This window comes from Taudactylus pleione, unplaced genomic scaffold, assembly GCF_031769625.1.
Source record: "Taudactylus pleione unplaced genomic scaffold, aTauple2 ptg001445l, whole genome shotgun sequence".
Taxonomy (NCBI): domain Eukaryota; kingdom Metazoa; phylum Chordata; class Amphibia; order Anura; family Myobatrachidae; genus Taudactylus; species Taudactylus pleione.
Window position 1 is genome coordinate 564313 of NW_028285844.1, and position 22004 is coordinate 586316.

The following is a 22004-nucleotide window of genomic DNA, read 5'->3' on the forward strand; positions in this document are numbered from 1 at the left end:
GACAGGCTCCGCAGATCGGAGTACCACGGCCTTCTGGGCCACGCTGGGGCCACCAGGATGAGTGTGCCTCCGTCCTGCTTGAACTTGCACAGGACCCGAGGCAGCAGAGATATCGGAGGGAAAAAGTAAGCCAGGTGAAACAGCCATTTCACCGACAGCGCGTCTATCAGACTTGCGCCTGCGTCCCTTGTCCTTGACCCGTACACGGGCAGCTTGTGATTGTGACGGGATGCCATCAGGTCCAGCTCTGGCAGCCCCCACTTGTCCATGAGTAGTTGGAATACCTCTGGATGAAGCGACCATTCCCCGGGATGCACGTCGCAACGGCTGAGGAAGTCTGCCTCCCAATTGAGGACTCCCGGGATGAAGACTGCCGAGAGAGCTGGAAGATAGCGCTCTGCCCAAGCCAGGACACGGGAAACCTCCGACATCGCAGCTCGACTGCGAGTCCCTCCCTGGTGATTGATGTACGCCACCGTGGTGGCGTTGTCTGACTGCACCTGAACGGCCCTTCCGTGAAGAGCGGTGCCGGACGACTGCAGGGCTCTGTACACTGCACGCAGTTCCAGGATGTTGATGGGAAAAATCACTTCCTCCACCGACCAACGACCCTGAAGTGACAAGGAGCCTGTCACCGCCCCCCAACCCCGGAGACTGGCATCTGTCGTGAGCAGAACCCATTACGGATCCAAAAGGGGCACCCCTCGAGGAGATGAGCCGTCTGTAGCCATCAGGCCAGGGACAGACGTACCTCTGAGGACAACACCAGCATCTGAGATCGGATCCTGTGTGGCAATCCGTTCCATTCCGAAAGAATCAGCCTCTGCAGGGGCCTGGAATGGAACTGGGCAAACTCCACCATGTCGAATGCCGACACCATGGACCCCAAAACTCTCATCGCTGAGTGCACCGACACTCTGCCACTGCTCAGACAACTGTGAATCCGCAGCTGTAAGGAGGAGACCTTCTGTGGAGTCAGAAAAATCCGTTGCCGACTAGAGTCCAGCAGGGCCCCCAAATGAACCATCCGCTGTGATGGGATGAGGGAGGACTTCTTCCAGTTGATCAACCACCCGTGTGCCTGAAGACAAGCGACCGTCAGGTGGAGATGCTAGATCAGTACCTCCGGGGAGCTTGCCAGCAAGAGGAGGTCGTCTAGATACGGTAGCAACCGTATCCCCTGGCTCCGAAGGTGAGCCGCCATGACCGCCATCACCTTGGTAAATACCCTTGGTGCCGTGGAGAGGCCAAAGGGTAGAGCCCTGAATTGGTAGTGGTTGTGGAGAATAGCAAATCGCAGAAACCGTTGGTGCGATGTTGCTATAGGCACATGGAGGTAGGCGTTCTGGATATCCAGGGAGACCATATAATCCCCCGGTTCCATCGCCAGAATGATGGAACGCAAAGTTTCCATCCTGAATTTGGGAACCCTGAGAAACCTGTTCAGGGACTTCAAATTGAGGATGGGGCAATGAGAGCCATTGGGTTTCTGCACCAGAAACAGCGTAGAGTAATACCCCATCCCACGTTGAGATTGTGGTACGGGTATAATGACCCCCGCCGTCAGCAAGGCCTCTATGGCTTCCTGAACCTGCAAGGCCTTGGTTTTGTCCTGAGAAGGACTTGTGCAAAAAAACTGGCGAGGCGGCCTGTGCCGAAAAGACAGGGCGTACTCCTGGGAGACCACTTCTTGCACCCAGGCATCCGTGGTGGTATTGTGCCAGCATTGGGCGAATTGAAGAAGTCGGCCTCCCACTCTGGGGTCCCCTAGAGGGAGGCCCATCCCATCATGCAGAAGGCTTATCTTCTTGCTTGGATGAAGGGCGCCTAGCACTCCAGGCTTGCTTCTTTGGCCTTGAGGCGGTCTTGGTTGCGGACTGCCTCGGGAAGACTGACCCTTTGCCTTGCCCTGAACCCGAAAGGAGCGAAAGGCCGAGCTCCGGACCTTAGCAGGTGTCGTAGCTGAAGGGAGGAAGGCTGACTTGGATTTTGCCAGGGTATCTACTATTTTGTCCAGGTCCGGACCAAATAGTAACTCTCCATTAAAAGGTAAGGCCTCCAAGCCTTTCTTTGAATCAGCGTCTGCTCTCCAAGACCTCAACCACAAGGATCTGCGAGCAGACACTGCTGCCGCCGAAACCCTAGAGGTCAGCAGGCTAGCATCCAAAGATGCTTCTCCAATGTAGGAAGCGGCATCTCTCATCTGTCCTAACAACGCCCTCTGGACATCCGGAGCTTCATCCGGAAACGTATCCTCCAAGGCGTTGGCCCAACCCTCAATGGCCTTGGCCACCCAGGAGATGGCCATGGACAGCCGGGCTACAGCCCCTGAGAGAGAGTAAAAGTCTCCACCTTCCTGTCCGTAGGATCCTTCAGAGAGGATATAGACGGAAATGGCAAAGTAGCACTCCTGATGAGGCGTGTTACATGGGAATCGACCACAGGCGGAGTTTCCCATTTCCTACAATGCGCCTCCGGAAATGGATAATTGGCCGCCAACCGCTTCTGTGGCAGGAATCGCTTACTGGGCGTCTGCCAGGCCACCGCCATGTGATCCGTCAACTGATCAGACAAGGGGAACGCTGCAGAAGTAACCTTAGCTTTTTTAAAACTAGGAAACCTCGACTTGGGAGCGGGTGCCTCATCCTCAATCAGAAGAATGGCCCGCACCGCCCTAACCAGAGCCCGCACATTGATGGAAGACTTTGGGCCTCATTCAGACCCACTCGCGAGTGGCTGTCCGCTCGCAAGTGGGTCGATGGTCTGCACTGCGCATGCGCACGACGGAGGGAGCTCCGTCGTGCGCATGCGCGAGACGCGACGAGCGAAGGACTTTCCTTCGCTCGTAGTGTCTGATCAAAGGGGGCGTGCTGTCGATGTTGATTGACAGCACGCCCCCTTTGGTGGGCGTGCCGGGGGCGTGCCTGCCAGACGGAGGCGTTCCCAAGGGAACGCCTACCGTCAGAAGCCGGCCCCACTGACATCACTAGTGATGTCAGTGGGAGTGATTTTGGCTCTGATAGAGCCAAAATCACTCCCGGCCTTGCGGTTGAGAAACTCAACCGCAGGCTTCTGCTCGCAGTGGCAATGGTCGCGATGGTCAAGACCATCGCGACCATCATCCTGCACGCTCGTATGTGCTGTGGGTGGTGACCCACAGCTATACGAGCGTCCAGGAGGATGCTCCATATTTATGGAGGTGGGCCTTGATTCAGAGCGAGCGCTCTGGTCAGAGCGTCCGGCTCTGAATCAGGGCCTTAGTGTCTACCTCCTGGACTGAGGCATCTGAGGCTGAGTCATCCTGCACATCACCATCATCTGAGGACCCCTCAGAGTCCGAAAAATGCGCAGCCCGCGCCATAACTGTGCGTTTAGACGCCCTGGAGGGCACGTCACTGCGCAACATCGACTGAAAAGCCAAAGATGCTGCCGCCAAATCTTGGACAGTGTGGGAAAGCGCATCCACCCAGGGTGGAGGAGCAGCCACAGGAGCCTGAAACGGCACCACAGCCTGCTGTGCCACAGGGGTGGACTGTATATACATTGGCAACCCCGCATAGGGACCAACAGGCTGAGATCCCGGGGGAGTCTGCAATAATTGTGGGACACCCGGGGAATGGGGGATGGTAGGCTGGGGCAACGCCCTAGTAGGGACGGCAGTCGGGACCGACAGACAGTCCGCGATGGACACCAGCACCTGGGAAAACATCGCCCATGGTGGCTCCTGCAACATAGGAGGTTTAGACGTACCAGGGACCGCCTGGCACCGTCCGCACAGACCGTCCTGTGACCAATCCTCCCTATCCACTCCTGCAGAACAGCGCCTGCAGGAGAACAATACCGGAGCCACGGAGTGCTCAATCTCCTCCTCAGACATGACAGACTATATAATTAAATATAGTTATGACATAGGAAGAAAACGTGCACACTCACCAGTGTGCTGGACAACAGCCCACAATATGGCCCTGTGTAGCACACAACTGTATGTGACGGACCTCACAAATACGTCATCTATATAAGTGAGGTCAGTAGAAACACCCTTCCCCCGCACACCTGTAGGGTTTGTAGGAGAAGGAAAGGGATAGGTATAGGCTGACAGTAAGTAGAAATTAGCACAGACAGGCAGCACTAGCAAAAGTCACATACCATGCAGGAAGATATACTCACTGCACCTTTCCACTACAATCAACCGCCCAGATTCAGTGTCTGGGAGGGCTATAGTGCTGTGTACACTGTTCTTTAGCAGGGGAGAGGTACACAGGGGGACCGGTCCGCGTGCTCCCTGAGAGTATCTGCGCTGCCACTGGAGAAAATGGCTGCTGGAGACCTCAGAGGAGGAGTGGCCGAGTATCTGCAGCTCAGCGACGCCAGACTACTAGCTGAAAGGCGCGCTGAGCTGAGGGGAGGAGCCGCTAGACAAGGAAGGCTTCCTCCCCTGGCTAGCATATTAACCCCCGGGTTGCCGGCATCCCGCTTGCCGCGTTATTTACCCTGGTGGTCTAGTGGTCTGGCGGGGTATGCCTCCAATGGAGGGGGAGCCCGCCGCCACCGCTAGCGCCCCCGGTCTGTCCCCTAGACCGGGGGCATGGGACTGCATTTAAAAGGAACCCGCGCACCGCCGCTAATCAGCGGTGCGCGGCTTACCTTGATCTCCCCGGCGTCTCCGGCAGCAGTCCCGGGGGAAACCAAAGTCCAGCTAGTACAGACTCTGGCTTCCCCCACCGCGATCCCCAGTTCAGTGCTGGCGTCGCGGCGCCAGCAGGGAGAAGGAGCGGCAGCGTGGGCGTCTGTACAGACAGCCCATCGCTGCCGCTCTGGAGAAAAAGAAAAAACTGTAGTCAAAATAAATAAATGTAACTAAGTCAAAAAAAGCCTTAGGGGGCTGCTCCTGCAGACCCCCCCCCGCAGGGTGACCCGACTCCGGCCGGGCACAATCATAAACTGAGGTGCCTGTGGCTCGGGGGCGGGGTATAGAGGAGGATGACCCAAGTGCATCCTGGGAGCAGCTAAAAGCTTTAACTCCGTGGTGCTCGAGGATCCAGGATCCAGCTATACCCCAAGGTCACCCTGTGGACCCCTATGGACCCTGAAGTAGAAATAGTGTTTTTTGATGTTACCATTCTTTTCAATAGGCCATTAATTTCAATGGGGTATGTGTTTCATGTGGAAATCCAATGGAAATGAATGTTATATAGAAATAAATAGAAGCCCTGTACACAAAATAAATAAATGCCATCGAATATCATGACATTCCGGCCAACTTACATTGATGTGCTCCACCAGTTCCGTTGTGAGTCGTGCTAGAAACGGGACAGTGGCTTTCTCTTCATTCAGGAAGTCACTGCAGCAATTAAATGAGAGAATTACATTAGCAGATGCATCACTACCGGAAAAGGGCCTGATTCTGAGTAGAACGTAATGTGGTTACAATTCCGGCCGCCTACTGCGATAGGAAGTCTCATGTGAAAATCTAAGTTGGCCGCATTATGTGACAGCACTGCCCCCAGCCCTCCGCTTGAGAGAGCCACCCTCATTACTAGTATCAGCATTTGCAACTACGCAGGAAACGAGACTGAAGGCGGACAGATCTCTGCATACTCACCTCAGAATAGGTCACAACTCAGTCAGCGCGGACATGCCATGGCCACTGGACAATTATGTGCAAATGCCCCATCACCTCCTATTTGCCACTTAGTAACTCCCAATCAGCCGCACTTGAGATGCGACTGAGATGTGGCCAACCGGGAATCGCTCATGCTTGAATAAAGTTATGTATATGCTGCTAAACATCATGGGATGCTCAGGGGTAAATGTACTAATGTGAGAGTTTCAGAGATGTTGCCCATAGCAACCAATCAGATTCTATTGACCTTTAGCTTGCACCTTTTAGAAGATAATAGCTAGAATCTGATTGGTTACTATGGGCAACATCTCCATTCTAAAAACTCTCACTTTAGTAAATTTACCCCTCAGAATCAGTCCCAAAGGGTTAATGTAGTAGCCTCGGAACTTCTGACGCTGCGGGAATATATGCGAGTCTCCCCGTATTTTTAAAGTGTCGATCCTTTTAAAGGCTAAACAAGATGGTTTAGCCTTAAAAAGGATTGTCACTTTAAAAATACGGGGAGACTCACATAAACCCCCACAGCCTCAGAAGTTCGGAGGCTACTACATTTAGCCCAAAGAGTCGATTTCCGTGCAAAGAGTAAACGTTACTGATTACTTTTTTTAAATAGTCTTTTATACACTGTCAGCCAATAACAAATATTTATTCTGTTTCCAGCATCAGGAGTTCTATTGCCGGTCTTACTGCTTGCTTAGAAACAACTTGGAGGCATCTGAGAAGATACTGTAGAAGCAAAATTAATGATTTCAAATTAATTAGAATTATTGCAATATCTGATGTCTTTTATTTGATACATTTAGCAATGTGTCTCAATTATAATGCAATGAAAGAACCTCCAATTCTTTATTCTTTTGCTGTGCGAGCTTGGAGTATATCCAACATAGGTGCATTGGGTGCAAGGATGGCTTATGAGAAGGGGGGGCCCATGTGTAGTCTCCATGTGTTCCCCCTCCTCTCTTTCCGACGGTGAGGGGAGTAGACTCGAACCCCGGGTACACAGTGCATTCTCACATACACCTCTCCCACTGTGTATGTTCAACTGGGCTCACAGAGTAACACTCAATCGCCAGTATGGGACCTCACTCACCAGAACGCTTACAAAATTATTTTGGGGGGCCCTGTGATGCTTGTCTATCAGCTCCAGGGTCCCCTGCTCTACTCTTCTGAGCATCGGCAAATCAGCCCCTCAACATTGCTTATTTTACATCGCAGCCCCTTGGGGGTGGGTAATAAAATGAAGCTTTCATAAATATCAGCGTCGCGTGCAGCCGCATATCGTGATCCAATATCTCTCTAGGTTGAATATGCCCCTATATGTGGGTTATAGACAGTAAGACGGATACAGCCATGTCTTAGATGTTGTACTATTATGTTTTATTTCTTAATCATATTAGATCAAAAGAGGCCACTATTACATTGAAAAGCAATACATTTAAAAGGCGCTATATTCTTACAATGTTTGTTGCTTCATTGTGCCCGGTAAACCACAGTTTTGCCCAAAGCACTCAGGAGCACCAGTCCTTTGCCAATATAAAATATCCATTAAATGGTCCAAAAGCTCTGTCTATTATTCTACCATAGACAACGCTTTTGGATCACTCAATTATTGTGTTTCTTTAGTGAATTGAGCTATTAGGGCCCTTAGGGGGACATTTGCCAAATTATAGGTAGGTACTGTATTAAAGCAAAATAATAAAAACTATCTAATACACAATAGTGACACATGAAATAAAAATGGATTGTATGGGGTCTATTTATTATCACTACATTTATACAAAAGATTTTCACCTACTTTTGTATAAATTAAGTGTCAGGGTTATTCATCATACATGTAACGCAGAAGATATCACTGATATCTCCTGTTCACAATTGTCCCCCGATAATTTCCAAATTCCCCATACTATAGTATGGGGATGTGTACATTATGTAATTCATCAAGTTCCGAAAAAGCTATTTTTCAGAACTTGACAGATACTGTACGCCATTCTCAGATGGCGTACAGTACCTGACTGAGCAGATTTCCCTCCCTGCTGTGTCCTCTTACCTGTAGCAGCTCCCTCCCGCCTCGCAGAGCAGTCCTCCTGTGAGCCGGGGCCAAGGGAGAGGGCACAGCAGTGGTGGGGGGCTGCATGTCTCAGTGGAGGGGGGCACAGATTTCGGCCATGCTGACAGCTGTAGCTCTGCGGAGGATGAGGGGGGTTTGGGCTGGACACAGACACCATCAGAATTGGTGAGCGGGCGGGCATACGGGCAGATAGGCAGTGGAAGGGAAGGAGGTTCTCTTTTCGCATGCTGCTGCTAGTCTCTTCTCAGTCTGTCTTCAAGCCGCACATGCACAGCTTGAAGACAGGCAGCGAAAACTGAAGGAAGACCGGCGGAGCAGGAGAAAAGTCTCTCACTTCCAAAAGACTGACTTTGTAGTAACAGCAGTATTTCAGAAGTGATAGTTTAGGGCAGGAGGCATGATGAATGCCTCCTAAATGGTGTTTGTACTCGCAGCGAGTTCATACCATAAATATCACAAGTGATAATGATGTTTTGATGAATGGGCCCCTAAGCCCGCTCACCCTCATTCTCATTAATAATTTAATGAATAAATGAGGATAAAACACTGTTTTCCCCTGTTTTCTCCTAATGATCCTTACTGAGAGCAAGAAAAACCCCAGAGAAATAATAAAGAAACACTCACGAGAAATATTTGTGCTCTTCAAAGAAAGTCTTCTCCTTCTCAATGGCCTCCTTCAGCGAGATCCTGTCCTGGATCTCCTGCTGGCCTCGGCACCTCACAATCATGTAGCCTTTCTTTAGGCGGACAGCGTTATTATTTAGTACATTGACAATCGTCTCCTCTGTGCCCTTGTCAATTAAGTCAGGTTTAGTCAGAAATCCTGCAACGGGAAACAAGGGACTAAATTGAATAATGAGGATAAAGAGATCGCTGAGGAAATCCCTGTGCCAGGTGCCTTAGAGCAAGTGTAAACTCCTGTAACTGCAATGCACCTATTATCAGCCTTATATGAATGTGCTCTCCCAGTGCTTCGGAGTATACATCAGCTAGCCTTCACGTTATACAGTAGGTGCCTGTAGGCAGGGCCCCTGGGATCTCTGTTAGGGCCCATTACTGAGGAGTGTTGCCAGGCATGAAAATGTCACCTTATATGCATCAGGGGGCGTGGCCGTATCCTGAAACACCTGGGATCATTGGTGGGCGACCTCTTAAAAAATACGGGGATCCACGCACATCTGCAGTAACAAGTGTGTATACTTACACCCCACAATAGTTACAGCATAGACAAGTGGTTTGGTGTTAGTAAGAAGTGCAGAAGCAGCATTACTCTATGTGTACAGAATATAGTAATGTAATGACAGGTCATATACACAAAAGATAATAGAGCCTGGAAAGTTATTAATAAATGCGTAAGTCACACTCTGAATATAAAATATTATTACATACCAACACGAAAACCAGATACAAATTAAATATAAACAACTGTTGTTTTTACCTATAAAAATGAAAGGGGTCAATTTAATTGCAGACGATGTCTGCAATGGGCAACTACATCGGCGTTGGGACGAATGCAATGGCACAGCTTGGCTCCGCCCCCGCCCGCAAACTCTTGTCGTCTGGCCTCCCCCGCCCCCGTTTGCTGGCCACGCCCCCCCATTCAAGCCGATCTGGCTGCTCCCTCCCGGAAGGGGCAGCCAGATAGTCGGCAAGTATGAAGTCACCTGAAATAGTGACTCCTAGATCCCTTTCCAAAATCGCGTATTTTGCTATTCTTTCAAACACAGAGATTTACTATGGCAAACACGGGAGTGTTTTCCGTATTTTCGGAGGGGAACACGGGACGAACCCAACGTTAAAATGCACATGTAAACACAAATAGAAAATAAAACACCATCGTCTAAACACGGCAGTACTTTCCATAGACAGGAATACGACATGGGAATTTACCACAAATCGTTATTATAATTACGGGTGCAGAGCCGGCCCTAGGCATAGGCATAATAAGCAAATGCCTAGGGGCAACTGGAATGCTTAGGGGCATTCTAGGGCTCTGCCGCAGTCCCCGCCCCCCCTGCTGCATGCCCCTCCCCCTGCCCTGCTGCTGCCGCTGCCGTGTGGAAAGCCGTGCTGGGATCAAGTTGCTGATCCCAGCATCGGCACAGCAAGAGGAGATGTGTTCCCTACGGGACACATCAGTGTCCGGCGCTGGGATGCTATTTCTGCTCCCAGCACCGGGGAAGCATAGGCGGCGGGTAGGACTTGGCGCCGGTCAATTGTCGGGCAGGACTTGGCTCCGGGTGCGGGCTTACTATAGCCCGTCACCCGGTAGCCTTGGTACAGCGTCGGCCATGGCGGGTGTTTGGCTCTGGCCATGAGCCAAACCCAGCTCGCGGGCCAGCAGCCAATAGGAGGAAGAGGCCAGAAGACGCCGCGATCAAGAAGGAAGACAGCGGAGAGGACTGCGTGGGGTGGAAAGTAAAAGAGCCAACGAAGCTCCCCCCTGCAGCCTCTTCCAACAGAGCAGGTAGGCCCTCCATGAGGTCTACCATATACCCCCTCCCTAGACCACCACGGTTGTCGGGCACTAGGCTCGTGGGGGCATTGTCGGGCTATAGGCCGGTGGGCGTATAGGCGGGTGCAAGGCCCGGGCTACATAGGGGGCATTAGGCCCTAGAGGAAATTATACCCTATTAGGTGTAAGTGATCTGGGTACTAGGCCCAGGTCACTATTGAATAAAGTAGGCGTGCACTAGGCCCGTGGCCATAAGGAGGGCCACCTGTTTTTTTTCCTGTAGGGCTGTTCAGTTCCGTATGGGTAGTTGTTAGGGGGCAACAGTAAAAATTTTGCCTAGGGCACCAAATGGGCTAGGGCCGGCTCTGTATGGGTGTAATCTAAGCAAAATCGGTTAAAAATGGAGGTTTAAAATAGATCCCCTCCTGAGCAGTGTGTCTTTCTTTTTAATAAAAAACCACACATGTAGCCTGCACGTATCACACAGATATATGCCGGCTGTATGTTCAGGAGTATTGGGCTACAGGGAACACGGTAGGAAACACAATCACATACACTATCCAAAAGCTGAACATGTTTCCAACTGGTGGGCGTTAATCATCCTTCTGCCTGTCCTGTGTACATTTTACACCCCTCCCACCTTCTTGTTGACCCTTGTTGTTGACCAACACTTTCACACCCCCTGTCCTCCACAGTTCCCATCTCCGAGTGTAAGATGAGCCCAAATATGTATACGGGCGTATACATACTTTATTTTATACACCTGCACAGTTAGATAACACTTATTTTAGACAAATGACACATTTACGTCTTACTCTTACGTGAGCCCCTTTATAAGATGACCTTTGAACTCACCCACAGTTCTCTCTCCGCCAGGATCCACCAGACGAGCCATCTCCAGAGCTTCCGTTGTAGCGATGTCAACATTACAGGGGACCACAACCAGGCAGATGGTCTCCTGCTTCCCAATGTACTCTGTGATGAGCCTTTTAATCTGTAAACATAACATAATACAGGTAAAGTGCAGAATCCCGGCATTGTTATATACACAGCCGATATCTCCTGGATGTATATAGCAGAACCCCCTTCATACATCCAGGGGATGCTCAATATTTGTGGGATACCCCCCCGAAAATGCCTATTTTGGGGAGATTAATTTAAAAAATGACCTTGATAAATATGCCCCTAAATCTTACATGATACATAAATAAGACATAAAGACACGGAGACTTGTGTTTGGCGAAAACATTTGTCACAATTTATTAAAAATTAATTGGAAATTGAAATCTCAAAATAAGGTGGCGACAAAAACATTCCCCCGTCAGCTGCGCTATCCAGTCATCACATGACACGTGGTGCAGCCCAAGTACTGTATATCTCCCACTCGCTGTGTATCTGCTGCTGTTGCTGATAGAGATGGCTAGTGAGTGAGTGTCTCCACACAGTGACTCCAATCATTTAGATGTTCGAACGATTTGAGTCACTCAAAAGTTGGGGAGTCGAGACACCCACCCACCTCTCTAGCCTCCCACAGTTACATAGTCAGAGGGAGCCAGAGGTTACAGTGTGTAAATGTGTGTTATTACTGTAGTCTGCGGCAGCTCCAGGAGTCGGGACCCGGGAGAGTCATCATTCATGTGATCCTGCCAGTGTGCCTGCCTTCACTGACTCGAGTCAGGAGTCAGCAGTGCAGGGCTGTGGGGGGGCGGAGCTGTGACTCACTCAGAGTCGCGCCGCTAGAGCTGGGTCCCGGTGAGTGCGATGACTCGGGAGAGTCAGTGCAGATTAATCCGTCAGCAGCACTGCGGGGCTGGGAGGGGCGGAGCTATCAGCGACTCACCCGGCCAATGCTCAGTCAAAGAGTCATTTCCCGAGACACTTTCTCGAGACACTCCACTGAGCTGAGCCATGTGGCTCAACCCAGTAGAGTGAATCACTCTGCCCATGTTTAGTTGATGATGATGCTGTTCCACCCATGAATAAATTCACTCCACACATAGAAAACCGTCAAGGAAGGGGCAGGCAGGTGGGAAACGTCTACTCACGGCATTCAAAAGGAATTGTGCTCAGCCACCATACGCTTATATCACCTCTCACCTCATTCCCATATATAGAAACATATGGAGGCTGCTTTCTTCCCTGGAGAGAGGGAGGGGGAGGCTGATTGACACAGAGGGAGAGGCTGATTGACACGGGATGTGTACGGGTTGCCGGCACTCACGATCCCGGCGGTAACAAACAGGCCCTTGATCACTGTGGCGCATCTATAACGGGTGCATGGTGTACATGGGCCGATGCCGCACACCCATGTTCTGTATAACTCTCCGTGGCGGCAACCCATCTGCGCATGTGTTTTGCGCTGGTCTCCGGGAAAATGGTGCAGTAGCCATCTTCCCAGAGACCTAAGTATGGGCAGTAGACTCTGGCACAATCCCATGCTTGTGCCGCCAGCTAGAGAGGAGGGGGCCTGGACAGCGACTCAACACTGGCCCCCTCCTCACTTAATAGACCCCTGCTCATCAGTTTTGTTTTCAACTTTATACCATCTGTGCACATTAAAAATGAACAGATGCGTCCTCTGTGATTTAGGGCTCTATTTATTAACATTATTTTTACTAAAATAAAGTGAAAAAGGGTGTTTTCACACCCTTTTCACATAATTTTAGCTTCACCTGTAGTTATTACAGGGCAATTGGAGTAGAATTAGTAAAATTCTACTCCAACCCCCAGTATCACTTATTTTTAGTAAAGCAGATCGCATTTCCCATAATTGTAATGGGAAATGTGATCCGACCTAAGTTACTAAAAATAAATTGTAAAAAAATACCGGGGGAAGCCCTGTGATAATAACGCCACCTGGAGGTGGCGTTATCCAGGGTCTCCCCCAGTTACCGGGCTCCCACTCTGCTCTAACGGGGAGAGCAGAGGCGGGAGCCGGTACCAGTAATCAGCTATGTGGTCTAAGTAGACCGCAAGCTGATTACTGTAAAAAAAAGAAAAAAAAATTAAACATTTTTTTTTTTACTTACCTGAATCCAGGGACCGGTGATCGGACCTCCGGTGATGGCTCCTCTCCGGTCATTTGGTTTCCCATAGTGCACTGCGGCCCGGTCATCAGGTGATCGGGCCCCAGTGCAGTATGGGAGATCACCTGATCGGGAAGCCTGGAGAAGACCACCGGAGGCAAGGAGGATGCAGGTAAGTGTAATGAAGGGAGGGGGGGTCGCGGGGGTCCGCGGTCGCGGGGGGCGGGGCTTAGCACCGGGGACGAGGCTTAGCGTCGGTGGGGGGTAATAGCGGCGGTCGGTCGGCGCATGCGCGGGCTCTTAGTCGCTGTGTTTTTTCCGAAAATACCGCGACTAGAGTGCGGATGGGATCCGCAGGGACAGAGCTTTATCGCAAGCTCTGTCCCTGCAAGGGATTTATAGTAAATCCCTGTGATATTGCCTGAATTCGCAATGCGAATTCACTCGGTAATATCACACTACAATCCGCATTCAATATGCGTATTGTAGTAAATAGAGCCCTTAGGAATTACTTTCTGCAAACAGGGATTTAATTATTTGACACAACTATAAGACTGGTGACTGCAGAAGTCGTACAACCCTTAGAACAGTCATTTAAACAAGTAATATAGTAGCCAAGTGTTAGACAGAGTGCAGTCAGAGGCCTGATTTAGAGATGTATGTAAACCCGATGGGTGCTTTTTTTCCCTTCAGGCGCCTCTTGCAGCGTTAGCATTCTTACACATCGCTACTGCAGCCAAAGAAGCAGCTGCGATGTGTTCCGCTTCCATCCCTGAATCAGGCCCAGTGGCAGCTAATTCACTAAAGGTCTCACATCTCACCTGGTCTCCAATGTCCTTTGGCTGGTCACCAACTGCCACTCTTGCAATCCCAGGGAGATCAATGAGCGTCAGGTCGGGAACCTCGGAAGAGATCACCTCAAGGCTTATAAGATCAGAACTGATCCCAAAACCTGTACCAGCCATCGCGTCCTGAGCTGCAAATGAGAAATAGGTAAAGCAACATTAGGTAAATGACTGGGTGCAACACCCCTAAAGGAAGGAACTATCCATGTAATGGCCATGTAGTGGCATGAGTGCAGGTCACACACTGGGTAACTGGAGGTACCACCATGGGGTCATGACTAATGGTGTAACGGGATTGGGGGCTTTGAAGAGGACCCCTCTTTGGTTGGCAAGATGGGTCTGTGATTGTCGCATGTGTTTCAGTTCTAGTACAAGCCACGTGGGTAACACATACTTCTCTACTTTATTAATCTCCCTTCGGGGCAAATTTATTAAACACATTTTGCAAGATATCTCCCCAAAACTGACATTCTTATACCAATAGAACCAGGAGTATCTGTTATTATAAATTCATTATTATGCGACACCCTGTTACTCCACATTCACACTTAAAATAGACTTCTCTTGTCATTCCTTTAATAGATATTGTCAGTGATATCCTCTGTCAATACTCGTCCTTAAGTTTTGGTCAGCACAGTGTTAATTAAATGAAAGGTCTTTTCCTATAGCCACAGAGATCTGTACTGCTCAGGTACTTATAATTTATAGCACTGATAAGGAGTTTCCAGCGACATCAGATGTATGTGACGCACACGCTGTGTAGTCTGTGTAAATCAGAGCCCGGTTGTTCTGCTCTTGCTTGGGAGGGTCACAAATGCTAATCCCTCATTCACTGAGCTACTTCCCTCTTGGTTATATATGGATCTTATCACTGTAGTTGTGGAATGTTATGCTGTTATTGTGATCATGAATAATAAACCGGATCCTATGATCACATTAGCTAGGCAGGGTATCTATAGGTAGCAGGGATATATATGCCGGCAGGGTTCTATCTATAGGTAACAGGGTTATACATGCAGGCAGGGTTCTATCTATAGGTAACAGGGTTATACATGCAGGCAGGGTTCTATCTATAGGTAGCAGGGTTATACATGCAGGCAGGGTTCTATCTATAGGTAACAGGGTTATACAAGCAGGCAGGGTTCTATCTATAGGTAACAGGGTTATACATGCAGGCAGGGTTCTATCTATAGGTAGCAGGGTTATATATGCCGTCAGGGTTCTATCTATAGGTAGCAGGGATATATATGACGGCAGGGTTCTATCTATAGGTAACAGGGTTATACATGCAGGCAGGGTTCTATCTATAGGTAGCAGGGATATACATGCAGGCAGGGTTCTATCTATAGGTAACAGGGTTATACATGCAGGCAGGGTTCTATCTATAGGTAAAAGGGTTATACATGCAGGCAGAGTATCTATAGGTAGCAGGGTTATATATGCAAGCAGGGTTCTATCTATAGGTAGCAGGGTTATATATGCCGGCAGGGTTCTATCTATAGGTAGCAGGGTTATACATGCAGGCAGGGTTCTATCTATAGGTAGCAGGGTTATACATGCAGGCAGGGTTCTATCTATAGGTAGCAGGGTTATATATGCCGGCAGGGTTCTATCTATAGGTAACAGGGTTATACAAGCAGGCAGGGTTCTATCTATAGGTAGCAGGTATATATATATGCCGGCAGGGTTCTATCTATAGGTAACAGGGTTATACAAGCAGGCAGGGTTCTATCTATAGGTAGCAGGGTTATACATGCAGGCAGGGTTCTATCTATAGGTAGCAGGGTTATACATGCAGGCAGGGTTCTATCTATAGGTAGCAGGGTTATACATGCAGGCAGGGTTCTATCTATAGGTAGCAGGGTTATATATGCAGGCAGGGTTCTATCTCTAGGTAGCAGGGTTATATATGCAGGCAGGGTTCTATCTATAAGTAACAGGGTTATACAAGCAGGCAGGGTTCTATCTATAGGTAACAGGGTTATACAAGCAGGCAGGGATCTATCTATAGGTAGCAGGGTTATATATGCCGGCAGGGTTCTACCTATAGGTAACAGGGTTATACAAGCAGGCAGGGTTCTATCTATAGGTAGCAGGGTTATATATGCAGGCAGGGTTCTATCTATAGGTAACAGGGTTGTACAAGCAGGCAGGGTTCTATCTATAGGTAGCAGGGTTATATATGCCGGCAGGGTTCTATCTATAGGTAGCAGGGTTATACATGCAGGCAGGGTTCTATCTATAGGTAGCAGGGTTATATATGCCGGCAGGGTTCTATCTATAGGTAACAGGGTTATACAAGCAGGCAGGGTTCTATCTATAGGTAGCAGGGTTATATATGCCGGCAGGGTTCTATCTATAGGTAACAGGGTTATACAAGCAGGCAGGGTTCTATCTATAGGTAGCAGGGTTATACATGCAGGCAGGGTTCTATGTATAGGTAGCAGGGTTATACATGCAGGCAGGGTTCTATTTCTAGGTAGCAGGGTTATATATGCAGGCATGGTTCTATCTATAAGTAACAGGGTTATATATGCAGGCAGGGTTCTATCTATAGGTAGCAGGGTTATACATGCAGGCAGGGTTCTATCTATAGGTAGCAGGGTTCTATCTATAGGTAGCAGGGTTATACATGCAGGTAGGGTTCTATCTATAGGTAGCAGGGTTATACATGCAGGCAGGGTTCTATTTCTAGGTAGCAGGGTTATATATGCAGGCATGGTTCTATCTATAAGTAACAGGGTTATACAAGCAGGCAGGGTTCTATCTATAGGTAGCAGGGTTATACATGCAGGCAGGGTTCTATCTATAGGTAGCAGGGTTATATATGCAGGCAGGGTTCTATCTATAGGTAGCAGGGTTATACATGCAGGCAGGGTTCTATCTATAGGTAGCAGGGTTCTATCTATAGGTAGCAGGGTTATACATGCAGGTAGGGTTCTATCTATAGGTTGCAGGGTTATACATGCAGGCAGGGTTCTATCTATAGGTAGCAGGGTTATACATGCAGGCAGGGTTCTATCTATAGGTAGCAGGGTTATACATGCAGGCAGGGTATCTATCTATAGGTAGCAGGGTTATACATGCAGGCAGGGTTCTATCTATAGGTAACTGGGTTATACATGCAGGCAGGGTTCTATCTATAGGTAACAGGGTTATACATGCAGGCAGGGTATCTATAGGTAGCAGGGTTATATATGCAGGCAGGGTTCTATCTATAGGTAGCAGGGTTATATATGCCGGCAGGTTTCTATCTATAGGTAACAGGGTTATACATGCAGGCAGGGTTCTATCTATAGGTAGCAGGGTTATACATGCAGGCAGGGTTCTATCTATAGGTAGCAGGGTTATACATGCAGGCAGGGTATCTATCTATAGGTAGCAGGGTTATACATGCAGGCAGGGTTCTATCTATAGGTAACAGGGTTATACATGCAGGCAGGGTATATATCTATAGGTAACAGGGTTATACATGCAGGCAGGGTATCTATAGGTAGCAGGGTTATATATGCAGGCAGGGTTCTATCTATAGGTAGCAGGGTTATATATGCCAGCAGGGTTCTATCTATAGGTAACAGGGTTATACAAGCAGGCAGGGTTCTATCTATAGGTAGCAGGGTTATATATGCAGGCAGGGTTCTATCTATAGGTAACAGGGTTATACAAGCAGGCAGGGTTCTATCTATAGGTAGCAGGGTTATATATGCCGGCAGGGTTCTATCTATAGGTGACAGGGTTATACAAGCAGGCAGGGTTCTATCTATAGGTAGCAGGGTTATACATGCAGGCAGGGTTCTATCTATAGGTAGCAGGGTTTTACATGCCGGCAGGGTTCTATCTATAGGTAGCAGGGTTCTATCTATAGGTAGCAGGGTTATACATGCAGGCAGGGTTCTATCTATAGGTAGCAGGGCTATACATGCAGGCAGGGTTCTATCTATAGGTAGCAGGGTTATACATGCAGGCAGGGTTCTATCTATAGGTAGCAGGGTTATACATGCAGGCAGGGTTCTATCTATAGGTAGCAGGGTTATACATGCAGGCAGGGTTCTATCTATAGGTAGCAGGGTTATACATGCAGGCAGGGTTCTATCTATAGGTAGCAGGGTTATACATGCAGGCAGGGTTCTATCTATAGGTAGCAGGATTATATATGCAGGCAGGGTTCTATCTATAGGTAGCAGGGTTATATATGCAGGCAGGGTTCTATCTATAGGTAGCAGGGTTATACATGCAAGCAGGGTTCTATCTATAGGTAGCAGGGTTCTATCTATAGGTAGCAGGGTTATACATGCAGGTAGGGTTCTATCTATAGGTAGCAGGGTTATACATGCAGGCAGGGTTCTATCTATAGGTAGCAGGGTTATACATGCAGGCAGGGTTCTATCTATAGGTAGCAGGGTTATACATGCAGGCAGGGTATCTATCTATAGGTAGCAGGGTTATACATGCAGGCAGGGTTCTATCTATAGGTAGCAGGGTTATACATGCAGGCAGGGTTCTATCTATAGGTAACAGGGTTATACATGCAGGCAGGGTTCTATCTATAGGTAACAGGGTTATACATGCAGGCAGGGTATATATCTATAGGTAACAGGGTTATACATGCAGGCAGGGTATCTATAGGTAGCAGGGTTATATATGCAGGCAGGGTTCTATCTATAGGTAGCAGGGTTATATATGCCGGCAGGGTTCTATCTATAGGTAACAGGGTTATACAAGCAGGCAGGGTTCTATCTATAGGTAGCAGGGTTATATATGCAGGCAGGGTTCTATCTATAGGTAACAGGGTTATACAAGCAGGCAGGGTTCTATCTATAGGTAGCAGGGTTATATATGCCGGCAGGGTTCTATCTATAGGTAGGGTTATACAAGCAGGCAGGGTTCTATCTATAGGTAGCAGGGTTATACATGCAGGCAGGGTTCTATCTATAGGTAGCAGGGTTATACATGCCGGCAGGGTTCTATCTATAGGTAGCAGGGTTCTATCTATAGGTAGCAGGGTTATACATGCAGGCAGGGTTCTATCTATAGGTAGCAGGGCTATACATGCAGGCAGGGTTCTATCTATAGGTAGCAGGGTTATACATGCAGGCAGGGTTCTATCTATAGGTAGCAGGGTTATACATGCAGGCAGGGTTCTATCTATAGGTAGCAGGGTTATACATGCAGGCAGGGTTCTATCTATAGGTAGCAGGGTTATACATGCAGGCAGGGTTCTATCTATAGGTAGCAGGGTTATACATGCAGGCAGGGTTCTATCTATAGGTAGCAGGGTTATACATGCAGGCAGGGTTCTATCTATAGGTAGCAGGGTTATATATGCAGGCAGGGTTCTATCTATAGGTAACAGGGTTATACAAGCAGGTGATAATTTTTTTTTAGAGCCTCCGTGTTTTGGGTGTAATGATCAGGATGTGAGAGTATAATACTGGGGCTATTGTCGCTATGTTCATAGAATCATATCTCTCTTTTTTTAGTGGATGGTACTGTGTGTCCAATTCAGACGCACCCGTCCACATTCAAAGTATGCAAATCCCGCTATCGCAAGCAAGACATTAACACGCCCACTATGTTTTGCCGTGCGATCGCGGAATGAAATTAGACACCTACTAGCCTGACATAAGATGCCCACTTGCCCTTAGTAACATACGTCATCTCTAGGAAGTGTATTAAACAATCGGTAACATCGGTTGACATCGGACCCGTACGGATTCCGTACCGCAAGCACTGCGAGTGCTGCTGTGCTTATTTTAGCCATGTGACGTGTATGCTGACGATGCATCTTAATTATGTACTCCCCTGAAATGGCGTTTAAACGCACAGACGCGCCTGCGTTTGCACTACCACACTCCCGCTACCATAGACCTCCCTTTGTCACCACCCGCAAATAGCACGTCCTGTCACTCATGCTTGCGTTTTCCGATCACAGCGACTGGTTCGCGTACGCGCACTGCGTCTTATAAGCATGCACAGATTGCGAACATCGGCCGGCTGCGTGCGAACGCAGCCTTGCTACCAGGTCTGAATCAGGCCCCGTATTTCCAGTGAATTGTTCTTATACCAAGAGAACTAGCAGTATCTGTTATTATTAGAGATGTGCGCCGACCCTCATGTTTAGGTTTTGGTTTTGGATCTGGATCTCCCCTGCTTTTTGATCTGAATCTGGTTTTGGATTTTTTTTCCTTGGTGTTTTGTTTTCGTGTTTTGGTTTTGGATCTGGATTTTTTTCTTAAAAAATAAAAAAAAAACGATAAAATCGCATAAAATGTGCCTTTTTTGTTCCTACAGTAATAATAACCTCAATAACATTTATTTCCACTCGTTTCCAGTCAATTTTGGTTACCTCACAGCTCACAATATTGATTTTTTTCATCTAGTTAAAGGGCCAAAAGGTTGCATCCAGCTTGCTGGCTCAAAACTGATTGATATAATTATTAATAGAGTTGAGGACTGTGCAAAGATGATGGTTGGGATACCCTTGAGGATTGAAGGCATGGGCCTTCATAGAGGTCAAGGAAGTTGACGGCCTTGCATTAACGTGATGACTGCTGGCAGCAGCTACAACATGTGGTTCTTGGCCTTGCTCTCCTGTCATGTGACAGCCCTCCATATTTTCTGCAGTCTTGAAGCAGTGTCACAAGCACCAATAGTGTAGCCAAGGTGCGGTTACAAAACTCACACACGTGCAGTCGTGCGCACACAGAAAAAAACTATACAAAAGACACTATTTATTTTTTTTCGGGTCCAGAACTTTGGCCCAGAGCACAGATTGGTGATGACTGGAGTCGGGCAGCACTAGGTTGTGTTGCTGTATCTTGTGTGGCTAAGCCTAACACGCGCACACACAGAAAATAAATAGACAAAAGACACTATTTTTTTTGGGGGGGGGGGTTTCGGGTCCAGAATTTGGGCCCAGAGCACAGATTGATGACGACTGGAGTCGGGCAGCACTAGGTTGCGTTGCCAACTTGCTAGATCTTGTGCGGCTAAGCCTAACACGCACAGACACACAGACAATTATTAGAAAAAAAGACAATTGATTGTTATTTTTTTCAGCTCCAGAACTTGGGCCCAGAGCACAGATTGATCACGACTGGAGTCAGGCAGCACTAGGTTGCAACTTCGGTTGCTGGCTGGATCTTGTGCAGTACTGCGGTTAAGCCTAACACACACACACACACGCACACACACACACACACACACACACAGAAACATATAAAAGACACATTGATTGATTGTTTTTTTTACTATATATTTTTTTTTAGTTCAGAACTTGGGCCCAGATGGAGACAGCACCAGCCCAGATGTATCTGCAGTTCTGCACCAGCCCAGATGGACACAGCACCAGCCCAGATGTATCTGCAGTTCTGCACCAGCCCAGATGGACACAGCAGACATGAAAAACACCAGCCCAGAATGGATCAGCAGTCACCAGCCCAGGACACAGCAGACAGCACCAGCACCTCTTCCAGCCCTACACTACCCACCCTCCCTGTTCAGTCTCCACAGCTGGAGTGAAATGGCGTCCGTCGCGTGGTCCCTTATATACTACATTGATCATAGAGACGAAAGCTCGTGAACCGCGAGATTTCAGACTCTATCGTTTTCCTCGGTATCGAGATCCGAGTCTGGCGGGAAACTCTGAGCCTGCTTGGATCTGACTCGGTTCTGCTAAATTCTGGTCCGAGATCTGAACCCGCTCATCACTAGTTATTATAAATTCATTATTATGCAACACTGTTACTCCACATTCTCACTTAAAATAGACTTCTCATGTTATTCCTTTTACTGATATTACTGATTTAAATACCTGGAATATTAAGCAATCATCAGCATTTTCATTATCACATGGGAATTAAGATACCTGTTTATAATGCATATCGAATAAAGAAATGATTTTAAATAGAATTATAAATGTGTTTTGGGAATATGAGTGCACCCAACTGAAACTGAGGTCCTGATTCTGGTTGGATCGCAATGCTGT

General features: G+C 48.3%; 1 pseudogene; it reads right to left on the reverse strand.

Moving 5' to 3' along the window:
* Positions 1 to 14458, reverse strand: part of LOC148442581 (interferon-induced GTP-binding protein Mx1-like) — a 40432-nt pseudogene extending 25974 nt beyond the window's left edge.
* Positions 14459 to 22004: the final 7546 nt, after the last annotated feature.